The sequence below is a fragment of the Lactuca virosa genome, chromosome 5, assembly GCF_052849685.1.
Source record: "Lactuca virosa cultivar CGN04683 chromosome 5, Lactuca_virosa_CGN04683_v6, whole genome shotgun sequence".
Taxonomy (NCBI): domain Eukaryota; kingdom Viridiplantae; phylum Streptophyta; class Magnoliopsida; order Asterales; family Asteraceae; genus Lactuca; species Lactuca virosa.
In genome coordinates, this window is record NC_136430.1 from 160,506,742 (window position 1) to 160,514,318 (window position 7,577).

General features: G+C 35.9%; 1 long non-coding RNA gene across 1 annotated transcript; it reads left to right on the plus strand.

Annotated features, from left to right (window-relative positions):
* Nucleotides 1-6,293: 6,293 nt before the first annotated feature.
* LOC145114435 (uncharacterized) lies at nucleotides 6,294-7,363 on the plus strand. Its single transcript, XR_013711000.1, has 3 exons — nucleotides 6,294-6,385; nucleotides 6,718-6,842; nucleotides 6,921-7,363. It is a non-coding gene; the product is annotated as an uncharacterized LOC145114435 (long non-coding RNA).
* The last annotated feature ends 214 nt before the right edge of the window (nucleotides 7,364-7,577 follow it).

Genomic DNA, 7,577 nt, shown 5'->3' on the forward strand with positions numbered 1-7,577 from the left:
CCTAAACAACGTTAGAATACCGTTTGTAATCTAGAATCTTGTGTGTTGGAACAATATAATGTAAGGTTTTAGAGGCATATTCCAAAAAATGGATCTCTTTAGGGTGTAATAGATAAGTTTCCATAGTCGAATGTGTTCATATTCCATGTTTGAAGGTGATATCCAATCGTAGCGTGTAATTTTGGAAGTCCAGACTGACGAATTCCCGGTTTTGGAAGACTGTGCGAGGGGTTGGAATTATGTCTAAGGAAGAAAATGAAGTTCTACGACTTAATGAATACAGATAGGCGAATTCGATACACCAAGCTGGTTATATCTTAGGTTAATCTCGTGAAACCCCAGTAAGTTAGTATGTAGGCATTACACTAAGGTGTGGGATTTCGGGGATGAATTATTTGTAAGTATGGGAGATTTGTAACACCCCATTTCTGCATTTCCAATAGGATTCGATATAAAACGTCGTTTGTAAAATTTCAAGTAGAAATGTATTACTTTATAGCCAAAGCAATCATCATAAACGTGTATAAAACATCAATATGATTTCCTTAAATATATAGAACACCCGAATCCGACTTCATATGCTGCTTCTTCGAAGTTTCATGATTAAATTAACACTGCTTAGTGTATCGTAAAAAGTAAATTTTAGATAGGTTGCTTATTAGCCAAATCAATTTATACGAAAGTCGTAGTAGTTGTTAACCGATAACATGCATATAGAGAACGTCCAAATCTAACTTCGTGAGAGGAACTTATGGTTTTTCGAAGTTTCAACATAGTAGTATACAACATAGAAACTGAAATAGAGATCGGTAAATTGGTAGGAAAAAAAACAATCTAAACGAGAGTTGAAGATCTCATCCAATTAATTTTGTCGATATAAAGACAGTCGAGAACGAAATTCATATGAGAAAGTTATGAATTTTTAATGGACTTTAACAATAAAAAACGGAGTCTAAATTAAAATGTAGATCTCATTGATAGCTATGTGTGGATATAAAGAACGTCAAAAGCAGAGTTCGAGTGACGCACACCTTCTAGAACCTGCCACGTCGCACTAGTTCGTATGAAGAAGTTACGAATCTTTGCGTGGCATAAATATGGTCCATGTGCGGCGTGCATACCCATTTTTCTACCTATAAATAACATTGAGGTCCCCATTCGCTCCTCACACCCTCCAAGCGATTCTATCTCGATCTTCTTCTACTTTTAGCCTATTTTTTCGTCTTCGTCGAAGCCATGTGATCCCCAAAATAGTAGTAGTTAGCAAGTAAAAGCTCTGCGAGGGAAAATTTCAGACTTTTGTCTTGGAAATCTCTATAAGTTAATTTACACTACTCCTTCTTTTAGTGTAATTTATATTTATAGTCATAGTCGTTGTTATGAATCTATAAATAAGATTTATCAGCAATTTCATGTCGTTTTACTAATTGATCTACGTACAGGAGAGATGTCTATAATGGTGATGTTTTCTTGGTTGTTGGATTTTAGAAAGGCTATATGTTGAAATGGTCATGCCTCCCAACAGCCCGGCCTGGCTGATCCTTATTTGATACAACTCTTGATATTCACTGGGATTAGTGAAATATCTAGTTTCTATTACCAGATTGTCATAATGAGTAATAGGTTAAACTATTATAGGTTAATAGTTGTTCGGTGTGCTATCCCTCAATTGGATCGTCAGTAGAATCACTCAGATAGCTGTCTCTCTTTCGAGTCAATGTCAAGGTGAATTCTCTCACTATATTATGTGCTCCAGTATATATCATCTATATGTTAGGATATAGTTACATTGTAGTATGCCAGCAGGCTAGTTCTGTTAGTTTCCAGTAGTATTGGATTATTTCTTGTTGTACTGTTTATATGTATTGCTATATTATGTGGGGAGTTGAGGGCGGACCAGCCTTGTGCTGATGGATAATAGACTTGGTTAAACTAGCTTTATGCTAAAGGCCAAACTGCGGTCCAGTTATATATGTTGCAGGTAAAAAGGGGTGGACGATCTTCGTGCTGAAGGCCAAGGGCGGACCAGCTTTATGCTAAAGGCCATTATATGCACGCATTGTATATGTATTATGGTATATGGTATTTTAGGGAATTCACTAAGCCTAGTCCTTGCCTAGTTGTTAAAAATGTTTTCCAGGTACTTCAAATGATCCATACGAAGGGCAAGGTTTGGTTGTACCCATGCGCATTCGCAATCATGATTCCGCAACAATGTAACTATAACACCGATATATTTTAATAAATAAAAATTAAAATTTTGGGATGAAAATCGGGACATTATAGAAAGATTATGAAAATCTACATTCATAACAGATCACGGTACATCGATTTTCGTGTTTCAATTTACTGGCAATTCATACTTTCCAAATTCATTACGTTAGTCTCTAGGCTATATCTCTTCATCACCTCAATACTCAATCTCAACATTCTCTATGATTCTGCCTGACTCATCGATCTCTCCTCATAATTCAAAACACTAACTAATATTGAAGAAAAATTTCTATGTTCCATTATCGAATCCTTTCCAAAAACTAAGTCCAACCATTACAATAGAAATTAATTTACACCCAACTCTTTAGTTGAAACATTTATTTCCCATATATGACCCCGTTTCTGCAACATTTCTTACCAATCACATTATTACCTTCCCGAATATTTTTCTAATATTAACATACAAGTATGAAATTATAGAAACTAAGTCTATCAGTGACTTGTAGTTCCCTAACATATTCATTAAATATAACACTAATATCAACACCGGGCCCATGGTCTTTTATCGTCATCCCCTGGTTCTATTTAGCTCACGACACCATGTCGCTCTCGCTATCACCCCAAATGAAGCTATTAGACTCACGGTATCACAATATTGATCTTTTGTTCATTCCAAAAAGGCAAATACATGAATAAAATCATTATCGGGCCGATTTAGTTCTCGGTGTAGCAAAGTCGATCTTGCTATCACTCAAACAAAGTTGTTTGGTTCACAGTGCCGCAACACCGATCTCGTAACAACCCACAACATATATAATCATACAATTCTCACCGTCCTTTCCTAACCAATCGGTACTTATTCAATTTCAGTGTTATTAATTAAAATTTCCTTAATGATCAATATCACAACTAATTTAGTTGTTATTCTAACTCTTAACTTTTCATAGTAAACTTATATTTACATTCCTAATGTCCAAATTAAATAACATTTCTTCAATAAGATTGTAACTACATAATATACCATTACCCTCTAGTATCGATCTTACACGTATAGCGTTGCAAACACCAAGTCCGCTAGTGACTTATATTTTCACCAACGATGATATTACAACCACTAAGGCTATCATCATAATAAAAAATAGTGGTGTTACAATCACCAAGACCACCACAATATTAACTGATTCCAACATGGTGTGGTTACCGTCACCTTCACCACCACAATATTAGTCCATGATATTACAGTCACGATGACTATCATGGCTAATAATACTTCATTGTAGTAGTATTCTCAACATCAAGCCTACCACTACAATCAACACTTCCACCAAAATAAAAAGTGGTAATTACAACACTAAGCATACCACCAACAACCATATCCCATACATTGGTAATTACAACACTAAGCATATCAATAACAACCAATATTTGTATTCAAGATATTAGCATCACAAGTACTATCTCAAAATACAAATTCATTTTGAATTTTTAGGATTTCCTACACCAAGTCTGCTAAGTTCAATTTAATTTTACCATCAAATCATCACATCTTTTAGCATCACTCCACATTTAAGAGTTAGATTTTTGACGTTTTAATTTCTTATGTGCGGTTGATTTCTATATATAGTGAAAACTATATCTCCTCCATGATAGATCAAATTTGGAATCACTCAGACATGTATATTCCGAATATGTTAACCTACTCATAATATGACACAATTTTTCATGAACTTATTTATGAGCCTAATCGTCGTAATAATCATGTTTGGTAATTAAATATATCTATTAATATATCGACTATTATATTATTAACCTATTGCATCTATTTGTTTACGTTGATTTCTAATGGAGGTTAATTATTGTATTGTCTCGGTTGTCACATTCTCCCCCCCCTCTCCACATTAAAGGAAATTTCATCCTAATATTTAGACCGTAATGCTAACCACTGGAAATTTGGGGAGGTTTCTTATTCCTTTCTTGGTACTCTTACATGAATTGGAAAATCGCGATCTTCTCCTTTGGGATAAGAACTAATTGTTGTCTTTGGTTCCTAATTCTAATTCTTCAAATTCATTTGTTGGCATTATTAGTTCTCTTTGTTTTATGTTGTTCGGTTTGTGTTTCTGCTTTTCAGGTTTGGTCAAATTCTACACATGTATTACACCAAGAAGAAACCTAAGTTTTGTACTTAGATCATTTTCTTAGGATTCTTGTAGATAGTTATTGTTCTCATGTTTGAAATTCTAGTAGGTTTTGATGTGACTCGGTCTTTGGTTTAAGACATTCGTTATATGGAATCTTAGGCAAGTGTGTTGCTTAGCAGACGTGGGTTTATTTATTAAGACGTTTTAAAAGAATTTTAAAGGATGATAGATGTATGATTGGTGAACTATATGAATCTTATGAGTATTTTAAGAGGTTGCATGAATTTTATTGAATGTGTTATTATGTTTACTCATATTAGGCTAATATGTCTACGTAGTTTTTTGAATTACATAATTCGTGTTGCTTCTTAACCACCTTAACCAAGGAATTTCTCTACTGATCTTCCTCTAATCCTTTAGGCAGTCTCTCCTAAAGTGTCTTGGCTTCCCATATTTGTAACAGTTGTGATTTGGATTGGTCTTCTGGTCCATAGGGTGGGTTAGGTTTTTGCAAGACCTAGTGGTACAACCTTCCTTGTCACAATTCTTGTAGACTAGTTCTCTACATTCTCATACGTATTTTGTCTTGACATTTGTTGCATTGGGGAAGGCTTTTGGCATAAGGTCTAGGTGTCTTAATATGGGTTTCTTGATAGCCCGCTTTCATTCTAAAGATTTATAGAAATGGGCATCATATTTTCTTTTATTAACCTTTTATTTCCTTGTATCCATTTGTTCTCCTGGTGTTCTTCCATGTGTCACCTGTTATATTAGGTTGTGGGCCAAGTCTTTAGTCACTTTGTAGGTGTTGGTTTAGGCATCGATTATTGTTACTTGAAGTGATGAGGTTTGTCCTTCGACGTACTTCTTGATCTTTTAGTCCTCATAATTTATCAGTTCCATAGATACGGTGGTTAGGTCCTCGAAAAGTATGGTATAAGCTGATAGATTTGTTTCCTCTGTAGTTAGACTATAAAGCTCTTGCTCTATTCTTAATACTTCCCCTCTGTGGTAGAATTCTGCTACCATCATTCTATTAATATCTTCCCAGGGGACTGCGTAGGCTACATCCACACCTAGGGTTTTGATGTTATCATTCCACCAGTTAAGAGATGCATCCATAAATGTGCATATTGTGAACTCAACACAATTGTTATTAGCATAGTCATGGTTCTGTAGGATTGATTTCATCTCTTTTATCCAGTGCGTTAGACTAGCTATGGCTTCATCTTTAGTGAAAGATCTAGGTCGGTTTTCTATGAATTCTTTGTAACTTTATGCCTTTTGATTGCCCTGATCGTTATTGTTACCGTTATTTCCTTCTTTCAGTTTTGGGGTGTCATTTCGGTTGGCTTCATAAGCATCTAGGGCATTAGATATTTGTTTATTTACTCTTTTTTAAATGGAAGTTAAGTCTATCAAGGTTATTCCTTGTGTTGGTGTGGGTTCATCCTATAGAAGTAGACGTATTAGTCAGACTTGATATGACACATTGTAAGGTTTGGGAGGGCTCTAAGGACTTGATGTAACATAATTTTCCTGATCGATAAATTTTTAGCGTATTTGTTGATTTGGAAATGAGTTGTGTCTAGCAAGTTAGTTTCTTCTAGTGACCTATCTCCTTATTGGTTGTTTTATGATGAAATGAGTTTTCTTAAGGGTTCTTCCCTCAGTGTGAGTTTACTTATGCTTTCCTCGGATATATCGTGCTTATATAAAAAATTCACGAGTTTGATCTTTTTAGGGTTTTTCTTATGTAGGGGGGTCTAGTTATAGGTGTGAGGATGGTAAGCATAACACTTTAGGAGTTTAAAAGAGTTAAAAGAAGTAAGTTTTCAGAAACATGCGTCATGTGCGTCAGGGACATTGCGCGCACATCGGGCAGATCATTTATATATACGCATTTGGGCCCCATTTGACGCCTCATGCTTTCAACACGTCCCTTTCTCTCTTGGTTGTTCTTTGCACGCGACAAGCATGAAACTCTTTCATAGTTTTCTTCTCAAATCCTTCGATTTCTGACTCTTAAGGTAAGTAATCTTCTTATTTTTAACATATTCCATTGTTAAAATTTCCTAGATTTATGATTTTTCGAATTTTTAAGTATTTTTGGGGTTTTGTTGATTTGGCTTGAAATAATTGAAATTAACTAGTTAATATATCCTTATATAGTTCGATTAGTAAACACTTAGTTGTAATTTCAGTTATATCGACCCGATTTGCTTCTCTTTGAGGTGTTAGGGTTTTGAATAGAAGTTAAGGTTTATGCTCGAATCTACCGATTTGTTGTTTGTTTGGTGAAATTGTTGGTTTATATAGCCTATACGAGTTTCGGTTATTAAACCATTAGGGTCTTTTTTAGGTTGGAATTGGATTGTATTTGGCCCTAGAGACTATCAGTTCGTCAATGTTCTTGGCGCGCGCGACACACCTTCATGTTCGCGAGACAGATCTTCAAGCTGCGAGTGACGCATCTCTACGCTGCGTGTACAATTTTTTTCTTTTTTATTCAGATTTTTTCTTTATTGTGTGTTGTGTTTGACTTATTTATTTTGTATTTTTCAGATATCATGCATCGTGGAAGCTCCAGAGCAGGCACGTTAGTTTTCGGATAACTGCCCGACACATCCGTTTCTTTAGTTTCCGGATTGTATTCCTTCGGTGGACTGGAACTCTTTTATTTATCGGATAATCCAGCTGCTATAGAAGCAGATTTGTGTTCCTCGGCTGCTTTAGTAGCATACGACGGGCGAGTTGGATTTATGGATCAACTAGATTTGTATCTTACACGTATGTCTGACGACGAGCTCTTTACTTATTAGGGATTCAACGTTTTGTTATGATACGAAAGACGGTCTATCGGGAGCTTTGTGTCGAGTTATTTTGTACTGTCCTTTTTGACAATTGCGTTGAGGACTGGCATGATCAGTCAGTTCTGACCTTTAGACTAGGAGAGGTGGCCCGCTTTTGTAGTGTAGTGGAGTTGGGGGGAAGGGGGTGATTGGAGATTTATTCTCAAGTTGAGGTGGAGAGGCCTCATTTCGTGCCCTATTTAGATAGTTGCATTCGTTCTCAGACACATGGATAAAGTTACATGGTTGTTTGGGCGCTTACTCGGGGTGACTATGTGACTAGGGAGGCCAAGGATAGTAGCGTCTGATCTCCTATCATGTGCTTGATTCACCGTCTTGTTGCATCCATCATTTGCCACTATGTTGAGTG